An 18089-nucleotide genomic window follows, 5' to 3' on the forward strand; every position below is an offset into this window, starting at 1 on the left:
AAATATCATTTTAATCTGGGAAGTGCTCGAAGTACCAGAAAAGGCCAGTCTTGATGAGGACCATTCTTTCCCTTCCACTGATACTGCCCCATCTGCCGAGTTCCTCCAGCAAATCATTTTGCTCCAAATAGCAGCTGCAGGACGAAGGGGAATGTTAGTCCAGGTGTATTTTGAACAGAGACCTATTCATCAATTTAAAACAAGCATCAAATCACAGTAGCCTGCTGTAGTTTCCTGATTAGACTCTAGCCTCTGCTGTGGATTCAAGTCTCAGATCTGAGACCAAAACCCACTGAGGAAGTCTGTCCTCAGAGCAGAAATTTGTTCTCATTTGCTTGCACTCAACATGTAATGCAGACATTGTCCTCCATTCCAAGACTTACTAAGTTATTGAAATAGAGTTGAATGAAAATTTAGGAATGCAGACATTTGTTTACCATCTAACTTGAATTTCTACCCCAAAAGATATGATGTTAAAGCAAGGCTCTGATCCCCTCTCAGGTTAAAAATATTCTTGGGTTTCTTGAATACAGAATGTCTCTCTCTGTATTTAAAAAACAAAACAAGGATATTTTTACAAACACTCTGTCTGATATTTATCCCTTCACCAACATTAATAAAACAGATCATTTGATCTTTATTTCCCTGCTGTTTTGGAGACCATTTGATGTCAGAATTCATGGTCCCTTTTCCGACATTTCAACAATAGATAAACTTCAAAATAAGCTTCATTGGCTGCTGGGCCTCTGTGGGAAACACTGATTAAATCTAAAGGTGTTTTGTGGCACTGGCTTTTTTCAAATTCTTATGTTGTGAAGATCCATTTCTCACAGAATGATTTGTTCCTCAATGGACACACTGTTCTTTGCTGCAGAATTTTTTTGCCTCTGTTTGGAAAAACGCTGAGTAGGAATTGTAATCAATATGACCCATCTGGTCATTTTAACATCTACTTCCACAGATTTCATTCTGTAAGTTAATATAACCTTGTCGCAGTCCAGTCTTGCCCCGTACACAAGGGGCCGAATCACCACAGCATGCAGCCTACACATAATGGCGTGGGGGGGGGGGCACCTCTTCACTGAGTACAAGTGCCAGGATTAATGAGTGGACTGTGGGGAGTGAATACCGCTCCTGAGGCTGAGTGCTGACATCACTCCCGTGAGCCAGCACGGTGGTTGGGTTTTTGGAGTATTGCTTTGGGAGCGTGCTCTGTTTGAATAACTACTGGTTCACTTGGCTTGGTGCAGAAGTGTTCCTTTTCTCTTCACAGCACTTCGTGGGTGCTACAGCCTGATGAAATCTTGTTCAATATCCTGTCTTATTCTGTATTTTCTCTTAGTTTTTTTTTAATCCACACATTATCACAATCCCTCCACCTGTGAACTGTGGTTTAAAAGGGCTGTGAGGTCAGCAGAGCTTTTTTTAAATTATATTAGACATACAATACTGTATCAGGTCAATTCTGTCCTATGAGTCCATGCCGCCCAATTTACACCCCATTAACCTACTTAATGGTATGTTTTTGAATGGTGGGAAGAAACTGGAGCACCAGAGAAAACTCACGCGGACACGGGGAAAACATCCACTCAGCAGCGTGGGATTCAACTCAGGTCCGGTCCTGGTCACGGCTGCTGTAAATGTGTTGTGCTAACCACTAATCAAAATTCAAATAGGTCAAACAGCATTTGTATTGGAAAATCAAAGTTAACATTTCTGATTGATAACCTTTAATCCAAATGGAGGGAAATTATGTGAAACAGGTTTAAATTGCAGGAAATGGTGATGAGTGAAGAGAACAAGGGAACATCTGTGATACGGAAAAAAGAAGGGGAAGGGGAGGGAAAGGAAGAGCAGGTTAGCAGAAATCTGAACAATCGATGTTAATGCCATCCGGCTGGAGGATGCCTAGTCAGAAAATTGGATGTTGTTCCTTTAATTTATGGGTTGTCTTGGTAGGTCAGTACATGAGGCCATTGATAGATATGAGTCTTGGAGAATGTCGTAGAGCTGGAATGGTTGGCCACTGGGAGGTCCCTGTCACTGGTGCGGATGGAACGAAGGTGCTCAGTGAAGTGATCTCCCAGTCTGCACCCAATAGAGAAGGCCACAAAGGGAGCACCAGATGCAGTAAATCAGTCCTGTGATACCCAAGTGAAGTGTTGGTCGACTTGAAAGGCCTGTTTAGGACCCTGAACTGTGGTGAGGGAGGAAGTGTGGGCCGCAGGGGAAAGTGCCGGGGAGGGGATTGGTGAGGAGGGATGAAAGCATGAGGGAGTCATTGAGCGAGTAGTCCCTATGGAAGGCTGAGAGGCGAAGGGTGTGGTGGTGGGATCCTGTTCTAAGTACCAGAAATTCCAGAGAATATTATGTTGGATGTAGAGGCTGGTGGAGTGGTAGGTAAGGACAAGTGGAATCCTGTGTTTGTTGTGACTAAGGGCAGAGGGGGCCAGGGCAGTTGAGTGGGAAATGAAGGAGATGTGAATGAGGGCTGAGTTGATGGTGGTGGAGAGGAAGCCATATTTGTGGACATTTCAGATGATCTGGACTGGAAGAAGAGAGAGCAAATGAGAATGATAGACATCAGTGGAAGATGTGCTAGATGAAAGAAGGTGGTGAAAGGTTCTGATAACTCTGGTGGAGATAAAAATTCAAGGTGATGAATGAATACTGCCTGAAGAGGTAGAGGCAGGTAATCTTACAACATGGGTAGAAGAGTGAAGCAGACAGAAGAGCCACTGCCTTATAGCTTTATAGACCAGAGTTCAATCCTGACCTTGGCTACTCTGTAGTTCTCAACCTTTTTTGCCCTAGGCCCAACTTTAATTTTTCAAAAAAATGTACACCCCACCATTAGTGGAGAAAAAGTTTCAAAAGAAGTTTTAATTAAATCATTTACTGCAAGTGTATTTCAATGCAATTAAAGTCGAGAATACACTGGAACACATATTTCATATTCAACTACTACTTCAATATGTCAACCATCTCAAACACACATTCAACAATCATTGTCCCTTCAGGGGGAACCTTGCCCTTGATGCTGGGTGCAGATTTTTTTGATTCGAAGGACTAATTTTGTTAGTTTCAGCCTTATATCTCTGCGTTTTGTGATTTCCAGTTGGTTTCTCTTAGCTTGTAGCAAATCACTTACAGCACTGAAGCCACATTCTACTAAATAAGACGATTGGAAAATGTACTCCACTAAAGTAGTGGAGTTTGGGGTTTTTTTTTCGAGATCGTTAGACAGCCATATCATGGTTCCTTTCACTTTGAACAGAGTTTTCACAGATTCATCATGTTCCAACTCAGATAACTCCTCTTGGTATTGCACTGGGACTTCAGATAAGTCCACCAGCAATGGTTGAGTTAACCAAGGGGGCAAATCCATTGCGTTTAAATTGCAAAATATATCATTGAAGTGAATAACCAACATTTTCAAATGGTCAACAATGACGTTTGTAGCAGCAGGGTGGCACAATTAAGGTACTTATCAGATTTTTATCAGAGAGGAGAAAAACTGGACTGGACTAAGATAGAATTAGACAAATTGAGAGAAAATATCCCAGGACACATACTTTATAAATGGGATGAAAAATTGGTGCAATACAACAATTCACCAGTACTACATCACATACTTAAATTATGGAAAAGAATACACCTGGAAGGAAAAAAAGATAAATTGTCAAATACCAAAAATGATATTAACACAAAACCCATTAATTCCCTTTACAATAGACAATTTATTTTTCAAGGAATGGGATAGAAAAGGAATCAAGAAAATAGAAGCTTGCTTTTTGGGAAATAATTTATTTACATTTGAGCAATTAAAAGATAAACATGGAATTACACAAAGTACAATGTTTACATATTACCAATTGAAAACTTATCTAAAAGATTTATTGGGAAATAGTTTGAGATTACCAGAAAGTAACAACTATGAATATTTAATCAGACACAATGATAATGATAATTAAAATATTTATTACCAACAAGTACATCAAATTGTAATATAAAGAAGAAGATAAAATAAGGTATAAACCAAAACAAAATAGGCAAAAAGATTTAAACACAGAAATAAAGAATGAAACATGGGAGAAGTTATGTCTAGGAACAATGAGGAACAGGATAAATAGTAGATTACATATGATACACTATAACTGGCTACACAGATGATATATTCTATATTACTCCTCAGAAATTAGAAGAGTGGGACCCAACAGCATCAGGTCGATGTTTTCATTGGAAACAAGAGATTGGATCAACATTACATGCAATTTGGACAAGTTCAAAAGTAAAAACTTTCTGGGAAGTTCTAAACCTAATATTAAACAAAATCACAAAAAAACAATATACCAAAAGATCCAAAAATCTTGCTGTTAAATAATATAAAAGACAAAAAATTAGGACTAAAATTAGACAGAGCCCAAATAAGATTTATTATGATAACACTAGCAGGAGCAAAAAAAAGTATTATGATAACCTGGAAAATGGAAACAAACCTTAAAGTACAACAGTGGTATACAGAAATAAACAAGTGTATTCCATTAGAAAAAAATTACATACAATCTAAAAGACGCGTACATTATTTGAACAAATTTGGGAACCATGTATAAAATATGCCGGAGAATGCCGACCACAAACCTTCATCTCGTAAAACAACATGATTATGAGCGCAATAAGATTTAAATATGTGAAAGTGGACGGTACAACTTTTTTCTCTTTTTTGGTTATTTGCCTAGAAGGCAGGAGTGAGGGAATTGGGTGACTGTGAGGAAAGGAGGGAGAGTGCCTGTGCAGAGTACCCCTGTGGAAGTGCCACTCAGCAACATGTATTCGGCATTGGATACTGCTGGGGGGAGCAGCCTAACAGGGATGAGTCGTGGGGGTCAGGTCTCTGGCACAGGGGCTGCCGCTGAGGTTCAGAAGGGAAGGAGGGATAAGAACAGGATACTTGTAGTTGGGGACTCATTAGTCAGAGGGACAGATAGAAGGTTTGTGGGATGAGATCGGGGATCCAGGTTAGTCTGTTGCCTCCCTGGTGCCAGGGTCAGGGATATCTCTGATCGAGTTCATAGCATTCTGCAAGGGGAAGGAGAACAGCCAGAATTTGTGGTCCATGTGGGGACCAATGACTTAGTTAGAAGTGGGGATGAGGTCCCGAAACAGGATTATGTGGAATTAGTTAGGAAGTTAAAAAACAGGACCTCCAAGGTAGTAATCTCTGGATTGCTGCCGGTGCCACGTGCTAGTGAGGGTAGAAATAGGAGGATGTGGAGGATGAATGTGAGGCTAAAGAGATGGTGCAGGGGGCAAGGGATAAGATTTCTGGATCATTGGGATCTCTTCTGGGGAAGGTCAGACCTGTACAAAAGGGACGGACTCCACTTGAACTGGAGGGGGACCAATGTGGTGGCAAGCAGATTTGCGAGAGCTGTGGGGGAAGGCTTAAACTAGTTTGGCGGGGGGGTGGGGAACAGAGTGTGAGTGCAGTGTCAAGGGAGCATGGCCACCTAGATAGGAATAATAACGATAACAAAGGTAGGATGAAGATTAGAGTAAAAGGTAGAAAAGAGAATATAGGTGAGGGTCATTCTCTGAAATGCATATATTTTAATGCAAGAAGCATAGTGAACAAGGTAGATGAGCGTAGAGCATGGACAGATACTTGCGGTCATGATATTGTGGCAATTAGTGAGACCTGGCTACAGGAGGAGCAGGACTGGCAACTTAATATTCCAGGATACATTTGTTTTAGATGTGGAGGCATTAGGTATAAATAAGGAGGTAGTGAAATGGATTCAGCAATGGTTGGATGGGAGGTGTCAGAGAGTAGTAGTAGAAAATTGTTTGTCTAATTGGAGGCCGGTGACTAGTGGAGTTCCTCAGGGATCGGTCCTGGGTCCTCTATTATTTGTTATATATATTAATGATCTGGAAGTAGGGGTGGAGAATTGGATAAGCAAGTTTGCGGATGATACAAAGATTGGTTGTGTTGTGGACAGTGAGGAAGATTACCGTAGATTAAAAGGTGATTTAGGAAGGCTGGAGGTGTGGGCTGTGAAATGGCTGATGGAATTTAATACAGATAAGTGTGAGGTGTTATATTTTGGAAAGGCAAATCTAAATAGGTCATATGCATTAAATGATAGGCTATTGAGATGTGCAGAGCAGCAAAGGGATTTAGGAGTGATGGTAAATAGTACCCTCAAGGCTGATACTAAGGTAGATGGTGTGGTGAAGAAGGCATTTGGAATGTTGGCCTTCATAAATCGGAGTATTGAATTCAAGAGTAGGGAGGTTATGATGAAATTGTACAAGGCATTGGTGAGGCCAAATTTGGAGTACTGTGTACAGTTTTGGTCACCAAATTATAGGAAAGATATAAACAAAATAGAGAGAGTGCAGAGAAGGTTCACGAGAATGTTGACAGGATTTCAAGGTTTGAGTTACAGGGAAAGGTTGTGCAGACTAGGGCTTTTTTCTCTGGAGCATAGAAGATTGAGGGGGGACTTGATAGAGGTGTTTAAGATTTTAAAAGGGACAGACAGAGTAAACGTGGATAGGCTTTTTCAATTAAGAGTGGGGGAGATTCAAACTAGAGGGCATGGTTTAAGATTGAAGGGGAAAATTATAAGGGGATCATGAGGGGAAATTTCTTTATGCAAAGGGTGGTAGGGATGTGGAATAAGCTTCCGGCAGAAGTGGTTGAGGCGGGATCATTGGTTACATTTAAAGATAGACTGGATAGTTACATGGAGAGGAGGGGACTGGAGGGGTATGGACCGGTTGCTGGTCAGTGGGACTAGGAGGGTGGGGATTTGTTATGGCATGGACTAGTAGGGCTGAACTGGTCTGTTCTGTGTTGTAAGTGGGTTATATGGTTATATGGTTATATATGTTTATTTCTTTGTTTTAAGTGTTTTATCATTTATTGATTTTTGATGAGGGGTAGGGAAGAGGAGAGTTGAAGATGGGGAAAAGTTAATATGTCGCTATGTATATATTGTTGATGATCATTTGTGGATATTGATATTGATATGACTCATACAGCAAAAATTAAAAAAAATAATAATATTTGTAGCAGAACTAGTTACCTCACCCAAAGAAATTTCTTGTTGCGGTCATTTGGAATCTTCATCACCAATGAGATAATTTGGAATAGATGATAATAAGACTGGTCAGAAAAAACATAATTATAATGTTAACCAAGGATAAGAACAGTTAAAATAAGAGAAACATCAGAAGAGCAAAAACACATGAGAATAAAAAAAACAAAGTATTTTTACTTGGAAGTTACCATGATTGTGTGGCCAAGTCACACCGACATAATGAGTTTATTTTTTCAAAGCTACTTTTTTAATTATTTCCCAAAATATTCCTATGCCCCACCTTGAGAATCTATAGTATAGAGGTTCCATATCTTCCTGTTACTGTGTGGGACTTTCCTCTGTGTACTCTACTTTCCTCTTACTTCCCAAAGATGTGAAGGTTAGCATTCCCCTCAAGTTAGATAAGTGGTACCATCTGAGGGAATTGAGTAAAATATGGGGAGGACAGAAAAAAAGTAGGATGTCTAATCAAGTCCCCCCTCAATCTTCTACGCTCCAGAGAAAAAAGCCCTAGTCTGCACAACCTTTCCCTGTAACTCAAACCTTGAAATCCTGTCAACATTCTCGTCTAATCAAGTGGGTGGATTCAATGGGCTGAAGGGCTTGTTTCTAAGCTGTTTGACACTGACTTTATTTAGAAGAGCAGTAAAAATGCCTGAACAAGGAAGGCTCTGGGCCAAGTTATGGGTAATAGGATTAATATAAATGAATATTTAATAGCTGGATTGGAGAAGGCTGAAAGAAGCTGTATAGCTCTATAATTCAATGGTTCTAAAAATGGGTCAGATCTGAAAAGAGTAAAACATTACATTCGAAGTCAACAGATTGAATGTGGTGGAAATGTTCTCAGGTGCATCTATTTCAATACAAAGAGTGTTGTAGGAAAGGCAGACGAGCTTAGAGTGTGGATTGGCACGTGGGATTTGTGGCCATTAGTGAAAATTGGTTGCAGGAGGGGCAGTAATTGCAGCTTAAACTTCTGGTCTTTCCATTGCTTTAGAATGCGGGGGTGTGGTGTTGGTGGTGAATGGGGGAGGAGTGGCATTGCTTGTCAGGGAAAATATCACAGCTGTGCTCAGGCAGGACAAACCAGAGGGGTCATCTACTGAGGCTATACGGGTGGAGCTGAGGAACAGGAAAGGTATGATCACACTCATGAGGTTGCATTATAGATGGCCGAATAGTCAATGAGAATTGGAGGAGCAAATCTGTAGAGAGACAGAGAGGTGCAGGAAACAAGGTTGTGATAGAAGGAGATTTTAACTTTCCACATATTGACTGGGACTCCCGTATTGTAAAAGGGCTAAATGGCTTAGAGTTTGTCAAATGTGTTCAGGAAAGTTTTCTAAATCACTAGAGAGAGTGCAATACTGGATCTCCTATTAGAGAACGAGACAGGATAGATGACAGAAGTGTGTGTATTGTGGGTCCAGTGATCATAATGCCATTATTTCAAGTTAATTATGGAGAAGGATAGGTCTAGTCCTCAGGTTGATATTCTAAATTGGAGAAAAGCCAATTTTGAAGAAATGAGAAAGGATCTAAATGCGTGGATTGGAATATTGTTTTCAGGCAAGGATGTGTGATGTAAGTGGAGGGTCTTCCAAGGTAAAATTTTGAGAGTACAGAGTTTGTATCATCCTGTAAGGATGAAAGGCAAGTTTAGAAGGCATAGCAAACCTTGGATTTCAAGGGATATTGGGGACCTGGTTTGGAAGGTGTATAACAGGTATACGCAACATTGAGCAAATGAGGTACTTGAGGAGTATAAAAAATGCAAGAAAAACCTTAGGAAAGAAATCAGCAGGTTAAAAGAAGACATAAGGTTGCTTTGGCAGGCAATGTGAAGGAAAATCCTATGGGTTTCTACAGGTATATTCAGAGCTAAAGGATTGTAAGGGACAAAATTGGTCCCCTCAAAGATGAGAATGGTCAGCTTTGTATGGAGCCAAAAGAGATGGGGGAGGTTTAAATTTTATTTTTAATCAGTCTTCTCTTTCTTTGGCTTGGCTTCACGGATGAAGATTTATGGACGGGTAATGTCCACGTCAGCTGCAGGCTCGTTTGTGGCTGACAAGTCCGATGCGGGAGAGGCAGACACGGTTGCAGAGGTTGCAAGGGAAAATTAATTGGTTGGGGTTGGGTGTTGGGTTTTATCTCCTTTGTCTTTGGTCAGTGAGGTGGGTTCTGCAGTCTTCTTCAAAGGAGGTTGCTGCCTGCCGAACTGTGAGGCACCAAGATGCACGGTTGAGGCGATATCAGCCCACTGGTGGTGGTCAATGTGACAGGCACCAAGAGATTTCTTTAGGCAGTCCTTGTACCTCTTCTTTGGAGCACCTCTGTCTCGGTGGCCAGTGGAGAGCTCGCCATATAACACAATCTTGGGAAGGCGATGGTCCTCCATTCTGGAGACGTGACCTACCCAGCGCAGTTGGATCTTCAGCAGCGTGGATTCAATGCTGTTGGCCTCTGCCAGCTCGAGTACTTCGATGTTGGAGATGAAGGATGGAGTGGAGACAACGCTGGTGGAAGCGTTCTAGGAGCCGTAGGTTATGCCGGTAGAGGACCCATGATTCGGAGCCGAACAGGAGTGTTGGTATGACAACGGCTCTGTATACACTAATCTTTGTGAGGTTTTTCAGTTGGTTGTTTTTCCAGACTCTTTTGTGTAGTCTTCCAAAGGCGCTATTTGCCTTGGCGAGTCTGTTGTCTATCTCATTGTCGATCCTTGCATCCGATGAAATGGTGCAGCCGAGATAGGTAAACTGGTTGACCGTTTTGAGTTTTGTGTGCCCGATGGAGATGTGGGGGGGCTGGTGATCATGGTGGAGAGCTGGCTGTTGGAGGACCTCAGTTTTCTTCAGGTTGATTTCCAGGCCAAACATTTTGGCAGTTTCCACAAAACAGGACGTCAAGCGCTGAAGAGATGGCTCTGAATGGGCAACTAAAGTGGCATCGTCTGCAAAGAGTAGTTCACGGACACTTACTAATACACTAGGCAGGGATAGGGAGACACTTTGGGAGCGTTTTAATCAGTATTCACTCAGGAAAAGGGCGGAGAGTTGTGGGAAGTAAGAAAAACAAGCAGTGCGGTCATGGAACCTATACAGATTAAAAAGAAGGAAATGCTTGCAGTCTTAAAGTGAATAAGGGTGGATAAATCTCCAGAGTCTGGTGACTTCCTTTGGACCTTGAGGGAGGCTAGTGTAGAAATCGCAGGGGCTCTGGCAGAAATATTTAAAATGTCCTATTAAATTAAAATAAGGTGTTATAAGAGTAACGGATACACAATTATTTGGATAGCCATGGACTGATTAGGGATAGTGAACATGGCTTTGTGTGTAGTAGGTCATATTTAACCAATCTTATAGAGTTTTTGAGGAAGATACCAGGAAAGTTGATGAAGGAAAGCTGTGGATGTTGCCATAGGCTTTAGTAAGTCCTTTGACAAAGTCCTGCATGGGAGGTTAGTCAAGAAGGTTCAGAAACTAGGTATTCATGCTGAAGTAGTGAACTGAATTCAACAATGGCTGGATGGGGGAAGCTAAAGAGTAGTGGTGGATGGTTGCTTCTCAGACTGGAGGCCTGTGACTTATGGTGTGCCTCAGAGATCAGTGCTGGGAATATTGTTGTTTGTCATCTATATCAATGATCTGGATGATAATATGGTATATTTGGAACAGCAGGTTTGCAGATGGCACTAAGATTGGAGGTGCTCTGGACAGCGAGGAAGGTTTTCAAAGCTTGCAGAGGGATCTGTACCAGCTGGAAAAACTGGCTGAAAATTGGCAGATGGCATTTAATGCAGACAAGTGAGAGAGGCAGCGGTGTCATTAAGATTGATGTCACCCAGTGTGGTAACTCATGGTGTTATCACACCCATCCTCCCTAACGATGGACCAAATGTACAAGTGTACCAAGTGCAGAAGAAGCAGATATGTACGGGTTGGTGGCAGTGATGAATTGGGAGGGGGGGTTGTGGGTGGCAGTGATAGTGCTACTGAGTGAGGGGTGGGGAATTTTAGCCTTGTAGGTATATTGATATATGTAAGCCAGGCTTACAAAAAAAGATTTAGTTGTGATAACTAACTATAGGGATATTTTTTATAAAAAATAATTAATTTCTGCTGAAACACAGCACAAAAACTTTATAGATAGTCATTTTGGCATCGCCCTTTCTGACAGTGTCACCTAGTGAGGTCCGCAGCCTGGCACCCCCCTAGTCACTCCAATGGTGAGGTGTTGCATTTTGGAAGCACAAAACATGGAAGGACATACATGGTAAATGATAGGGCACTGACGAGTGCAGTAGAAAAGAGGGATCTGGGAATACAGATACATAATTCCCTGAAAGAGGCGTCACAGGTGGATAGGGTTGTAAAGAGAGCTTTTAGCATATTGGCCTTCATCAATCAAAGTACTAAGTACATTTGTTGGGATGTTATGTTAAAGCTGTATAACAGCGATTCTCAAACTTTTCTCTCCACTCACATATGCCATTGGGGCTCTGTGATTAGTAAGGGATCACTTAAGGTGGTATATGGGTGGAAAGAAAAAGTTACTAAACCTTACTAATCACAGAGCGGTTATAGTATTGGCATTACTTCAGGTGGAATGTGAGTTGGGGAGGCAGTTTGAAAACCACTGCTCTAAGATCCAGGTTAGGACACGCAAATGAGCCATTTTTCATGAGGTTCTTAGTTAGTGGCAAGCAGTAACGTGTGGCTTCTTTGTGGAAGAAACACTTTATTCACTCAGACCTGCAACAAATCATCCTACTGGAAGCCACCGTTATCTCTCAAAGGACCTCATACACTGAAAAAGATTAACACACTGTGTAGTGATTATCGTCCATCCAGTTTTGTGAACAGCAGGCAACAAGTTTTATGTGACCAATCTGAAGAATCAATGGGAACAACAACAATCTCTGTCATGGCCCAGTGGACTGAAACCTGCATGATGTGGTGATGTGCTAAGCCTGCATAATCCGATCTTGAAGCTAAGGGATGAATATTCCAAGCAACGCAATAAACAACTGGTTCAGAGAGCGACCACAAGGCTGCTGACTGAAGCCAAAAAAGAGGGACTACATCACCCCTTTTCTCGCCTCCCGTCACTGGATAGATTTTAAAGTTCCCAGGTTTGTTTACAGAGCCATCAATGGACTCGCCCCCTCCTGCATCACCGATCCCCTCATGCCCTACTCCTATTCAAGACCCCTCAGATTGGCCAATTTAGGGTGTTTGGCTGTTCCATGCTCAGATCACAAACTTGGGGAGATTGCGCCTTCGCTATTGCAGCCCCCAAACTGTGGAACAACCTTTCTCCCTCAATCAAATCGGCCCCTTCCTTTAACTCTTTCAAATCCAGACTGAAGTTATATTTTTACTGTCAAGCATTTGGAAGTGATTGTCGATTGTTACCATGTTGTAAGTACAATTCTAAACCTCGGGTATCTATTTTATACCGCTGCTTAAGTTAGGATGTAATTTATGATCTGTGCAGCACTTTGGTCAATGTGAGTTGTTTTAAATGTGCTATAGAAATAAACTAAAGTAAGCTAAACAAAAGATTTCAAATAAGTGAAACAGCTTGAAATGTAATTTGTGAACAATATTACATATCCAAAGCTTGAGCCCAGTGAAATAAGAAGAAATTATCCCAATTTAATTTCTGCAAAATGCAACATAGTCCGCTACAATTCTAACCATAACTGTTGGTGGGCTGATTAAAACCTTTCACTCAAATATCTCTTCAAATTTACAGGAACATGCTGTAGATGAAGAGCTGAATCGAGACTGGTTGCATATTTTGGGTTAACGACATTTGTTAGACATTTTCTCAGTGATCCTGCAGCTGAATTTATCCTTTAATAATTTGGTTAGTGCCTTAGGCTCTGAAGAGAAAATGGTTTCTGTCACAATAGCAGAATATCTTTGACATGTTAACGGAAATGCCCTGGCACAACTTGAAAACCAAGTCCGTCATTGCTTGTGGAATAAGTCGAATATTTTAAAGGGAGGGATATGTGTTGCCTTTTTTTTTAACTTGTATGGCATCATTTAATATATTACCTTGTGCCTGCAGCATTGCTCAGTTTTTGCTTCTTTGCAGTAGTGAAAGAACAATGGGATTGCCCTGCAGTTGGTGTCTTATCTTCCAGTTCTGTTAAACAAGCTGAATGAATTCCAAAGGGTTTAGAACATTGTTTCTTGTGACAGATTTCATAGTGTTATGTGACTTTCTTAAAGAAATGAGAGACCCAACAACATATGGTTGTGAAAAGCCACCAGATTTCATAGTACACATGTTCCAGCTGGTCGCAGTTTTGAAGCATATGAACTGGGGAATGTCACAGCTCTCCTAACTCCTGCCTCTGGCAGGTGTTGGTTAGGTGCCTGTTTACTAAGTACCTTGTAATTAGCATGGCCCTGAGCGATGCCTGTCATCTTACATCTGTAACTTTCACAAGGGCACTGTTAACATCTCTATATTCATTTCTCTAATGTCCCAGACTTGGATTTTTAGTGTAGTGCTGTCTGCAGCATCAGTGTTTGATGGATGAAGCTCGAAGCAGTCTCTAAACTGTATCACATAATGCTGGCTGTTCTCACTTTCATCTTCGAGGGGAGATATTACTTGCTGCCATGATTCATCACCATTCCTACACATCAGATTGATGTTTTAAATAAAATAGTGCCATCAAAATGAAAAAGAGTTATGGTTCAAATGGCAAGGAGCCATTATGCTTCCTTCTGAGCCAGTCTTAATACGTACTTATGCATTATGCCACAATTTTCAGTCGATGAGTCAGAGAACAGGAAGAAGAGACACTCTCATGCCCGAATATTAATGATCATAAATGTCGGTGAGATCATCTCACTTCTGCTCACCTCTGTCCAAGACTTTTAGAAAGAACGTATTTACAAACTTCAACATAAAAAAATTGTAACACACTTTTTGATAATAAGGAATTCTGATTAATTTCCTCTCTGCCACCTGTGACAGGTTTTGATAGACAAATATGAAAAAAGTTAAAATGTTACGAATAAATGTTAAATTTTACATTTTAAATTTAAAGTTCAGCTTTTTAAAATTTAAACATACAGTCCATGCCACCCAATTACACCCCATCAATCTACACCCCCGGTATGTTTCAAACGGTGGGAGGAAACCAGAGCCCCCGTGGAAAAACCCACACAGACATGGGGAGAACATACAAAACTCTTCAGAGTGCATGATTCCAATTTGTGGTCTTTCAATGAGGAAGTCAAGGATGCAGTTGCAGAGGCCTAGAGTTTGTAGCTTCTTGACCACCTCTGAGGGAATAATGGTGTTGTAGGCTGAGTTGTAATTGATGAAGAGCAGCTGTATGTATAAATTGCTGTTTTCAATGTGATCCAAAGTTGAGTGGAAACCCAAAGATATTGATAGCCTTAAGTCTTCTGCTGCTCCACTTCGCTATAGCCTTTAATTCCTTGATCTTTCAGATATTCATCTATCTTCACCTTGCTCGTGATGTGGGCCTTGGGAGAAAGGGGAGCAGAGACAAGCACTCTTCAGCAGGGTTCTACCACCAAGTCCTGTTACACACAGCTCTGTACAGACTTTAAAGGGCCTGTCAAAGGAGCAAAAGGAGTTTTATTTTAAAATCCTGCAATTGCAAAGTCTGGGCTCAAGATGGCGGTACCTATGTTTGGGAGTGACCTTGAGGGACTGCAGACTCAGGAGAAGGAACGGACTGGCTCAGGGCACCAGTAATGGAGACGAACCAGTAATGGAGGTGTTCTAATGGGACAATGACCATGGGGGCTGAAGTGCACACTGGCGGTGGGCTTTTGTGAGGAAACTACACTGGCGGCGGTCTGTTGGCGACTTGTGGTCCAAGGACTCATACCAGGCTGCGGACTGCTGGAGACCAACTCGAGTCTGGCTGAAGAGGCACCAAGTGTCAGAATTAGGACGTGACAGGGTGCCGAGGGCGGGAGGGGCTCCTGAGGTCTCTTAGGTGCTGAAGGCTTCCTGATCATGTCAGAGGTTTGGATTGGGATCTCCGGTTGCTGATGGATTAGACTAAAGTCTGTGTGGCTGCAGAGGCTACAGAAGATGCTGGAAGTGAATCTAAAGGGACTCTCTTCTGCTTCTTTTTCTCTGACTCTAAGGGGTGCCAGGTAATTTCTACTGATTGTAGATTTTTGTCTGTCTTGCAGCAGACTAAATGTAATTTCATGTAATGTTACATCTGTTTTATTGCATGACAATAAAAGAAAATTCAATCTTGAATCTTCAACATTTCTAATGGTCTGACCCCCATCACCCTCTGCATAAGAACAACTGAGTTTCACTATCCCAGAAAAAATAAATTCCTTTGCACCTCATTTTTAAATAATTGGCTCCTAATCTCTTAACAAATGTTCCCAGCAGAGAGAGAAAATACCTCAGAATATGCTGAAGACTTTCAGAAGGGAAGGAAGGAAACACATGTCAAAAAAGTACTTTCACCACCAATGTTTCCTAGCCTGGTGCCAGCCTAATTTTGGAAAGAAAATTCATTCCTGAGAATCTCATCAGCCTAACCTCCAACACGGCAATGATTACTGAAAATATGCAGACGATACTAAGATAGGTGGAATAGTGGATAATGAAGAAGGTTTTCAAGGATTGCAGAGGGATTTGGGCTGCTTAGAAAAGTGGGCTGAAAAATGGCAGATGGAATTTAATGCTGATAAGTGTGAGGTGCTTCATTTTGGTAAGAAGAATCAGAATAGGACATACGTGGTAAATGGGAGAGCATTGAGGAATACAGAAGAGCAGAAAGATTTAGGAGTAACGGTACATCGTTCCCTGAAGGTAGAAACTCACGTGAATAGGGTGGTGAAGAAGGCTTTTAGTATGCTGGCCTTTATCAATCATTGCATGGAATATAGGAGTTGGGAGGTGATGTTGAGATTGTATAAGACGTTGGTGCGGCCTAATTTGGAGTTCTGTGTGCAGTTCTGGTCGCCTAATTATAGGAAGGATATAAACAGAGTGGAGAGAGTGCAGAGAAGGTTTACCAGAATGTTACCTGGGTTTAAGTATCTAGAGTATAGGGAGAGATTGGACAGATTGGGTCTTTATTCTTTGGAGCGTAGAAGGTTGAGAGGGGATTTGATAGAAGTATTTAAGATTATGAAAGGGATAGACAGAGTGGATGTGGATAGACTATTTCCGTTAAGAGGAGGAAAGATTAAAACAAGAGGACATGAGCTAAGAATTAAGGGGCAGAGGTTTAGAGGTAACATGAGGGGGAACTTCTTTACTCAGAGAGTGGTAGCCGTGTGGAATGAGCTTCCGGGAGAAATAGTGGCGGCAGAGTCAATTGTATTATTTAAGCAAATGTTGGACAGGTATATGGATGAGAAGAAGATGGAGGGTTATGGGCATTGTGCAGGGAGGTGGGACTAGAAAGGGGTGTTTGGTTCGGTGCGGACTAGAAGGGCCTAATGGCCTGTTTCCGTGCTGTAATTGTTATGTTATGTTATGTTATGAAATAGCCAGTATTACTATAATCAAAATAAAATAATATTTCACATAATTTTATTTCTCTTGCTTACATAACTGTACTTTTCCAGGAGTACATTTAAATCTACAATATTTTGTCCATGAAAGTACATTTAATGTTATTTCCTTTTGATCATGAAACATCCTGTTCTGCTAAGATAAAGAAACATCTGTCTGTTGAAGAATAAATTAGACAGAAAATCCCCCTTCTACACATGAGCATCTTTAAATGTGGAATTCAGAAAGTTGCTATCCATATTCCTCCACACAACCATGATCCACAGGAGGACCCTGCTGATAGACACTGCATTCTAATATATTATTTGGTCTGTTGAGAAGGAGAGACACCATTGGTTGCACAATCCAATCAGATTCACTGAAGAGGGCACTGAGCTGCCGACCAGACTCCCATCATTGCAGATCACAGTGCACAGTAAACTCTTGAGGGAAAGTTTGAAAAGGAGAAAACAAGTGCATCTGCCTTCAGAATCATAGGACACCGAAGAGTGTGGCCGATCAGCCCATAATGTCCATGATGTCAATTTATATTGCACAGCTGCCTGTACATGGTCTGCATCTCCCCATTACCCATGGTTTACCTTTCTGTCTGAAGGTCTGTTAAACATTACTCCTGCATCTGCATCCATCACTTCCACTGACCACTCTCTGTCCAAAAAAAAAACTTGCCTAAATCTCCATTTAACTTTCACACTTTTGACTTGAAGCTCATGTCCTGGATGCAAGACTAACTTTGTACCCTCTCTATGCTTCTCATAAATTTAAATGCTTCCAACAAGTTATTCCTCAGCCTCTGACATTCCAGAAAAAGCAATGAAAGTTTGTCCAACTTCTTCATATTAGCCAATGTTCTCTGATCCAGGCAACATCCTGGTGAAGCTCTTCTGCACCCTCTCCGAAACCTTCACATCCTTCCTGCACTGTGATAACCATAATTGCATACTGAACTCCAAATATAGTTTTACCAACATGACTTCCTGGCTTTTTACCCTCTAATTGATGAAGACAAATATGCTGCATGCCCTCTTTTTCACCTAGTAGTGTTGCCCCTTTCAGGGAGCTGTAAACTTGCACCCCAAGATCACTCTACAATTATGCTGTTAAAGGTACTGTCATTTAATGTATACTTTCCTCTTTCATGTTACTTCGCAAAATGCCCAAATTGAACTCTATCTGCCTTTTCTCTGGTCATATTTCCAACTTGTCTACATCTTGCTGAATACTTTGTAAATCTTCTTTACTTTCCAACACTCTGCCAATTTTTGTAACATTGGTAAATTTACTAATCAGCTCTTTATATTTCAATCCAAATCAGTTGTATATCTTTACAAACAACAGATGTCCAATACTAATCCTTCCAGATCACCAGTCAGAATAGTATCATTTCACCATGGCTTCTGTCTTCTTTGCCTCAACCCA

Source organism: Narcine bancroftii, chromosome 7 (assembly GCF_036971445.1).
Source record: "Narcine bancroftii isolate sNarBan1 chromosome 7, sNarBan1.hap1, whole genome shotgun sequence".
Lineage (NCBI taxonomy): Eukaryota > Metazoa > Chordata > Chondrichthyes > Torpediniformes > Narcinidae > Narcine > Narcine bancroftii.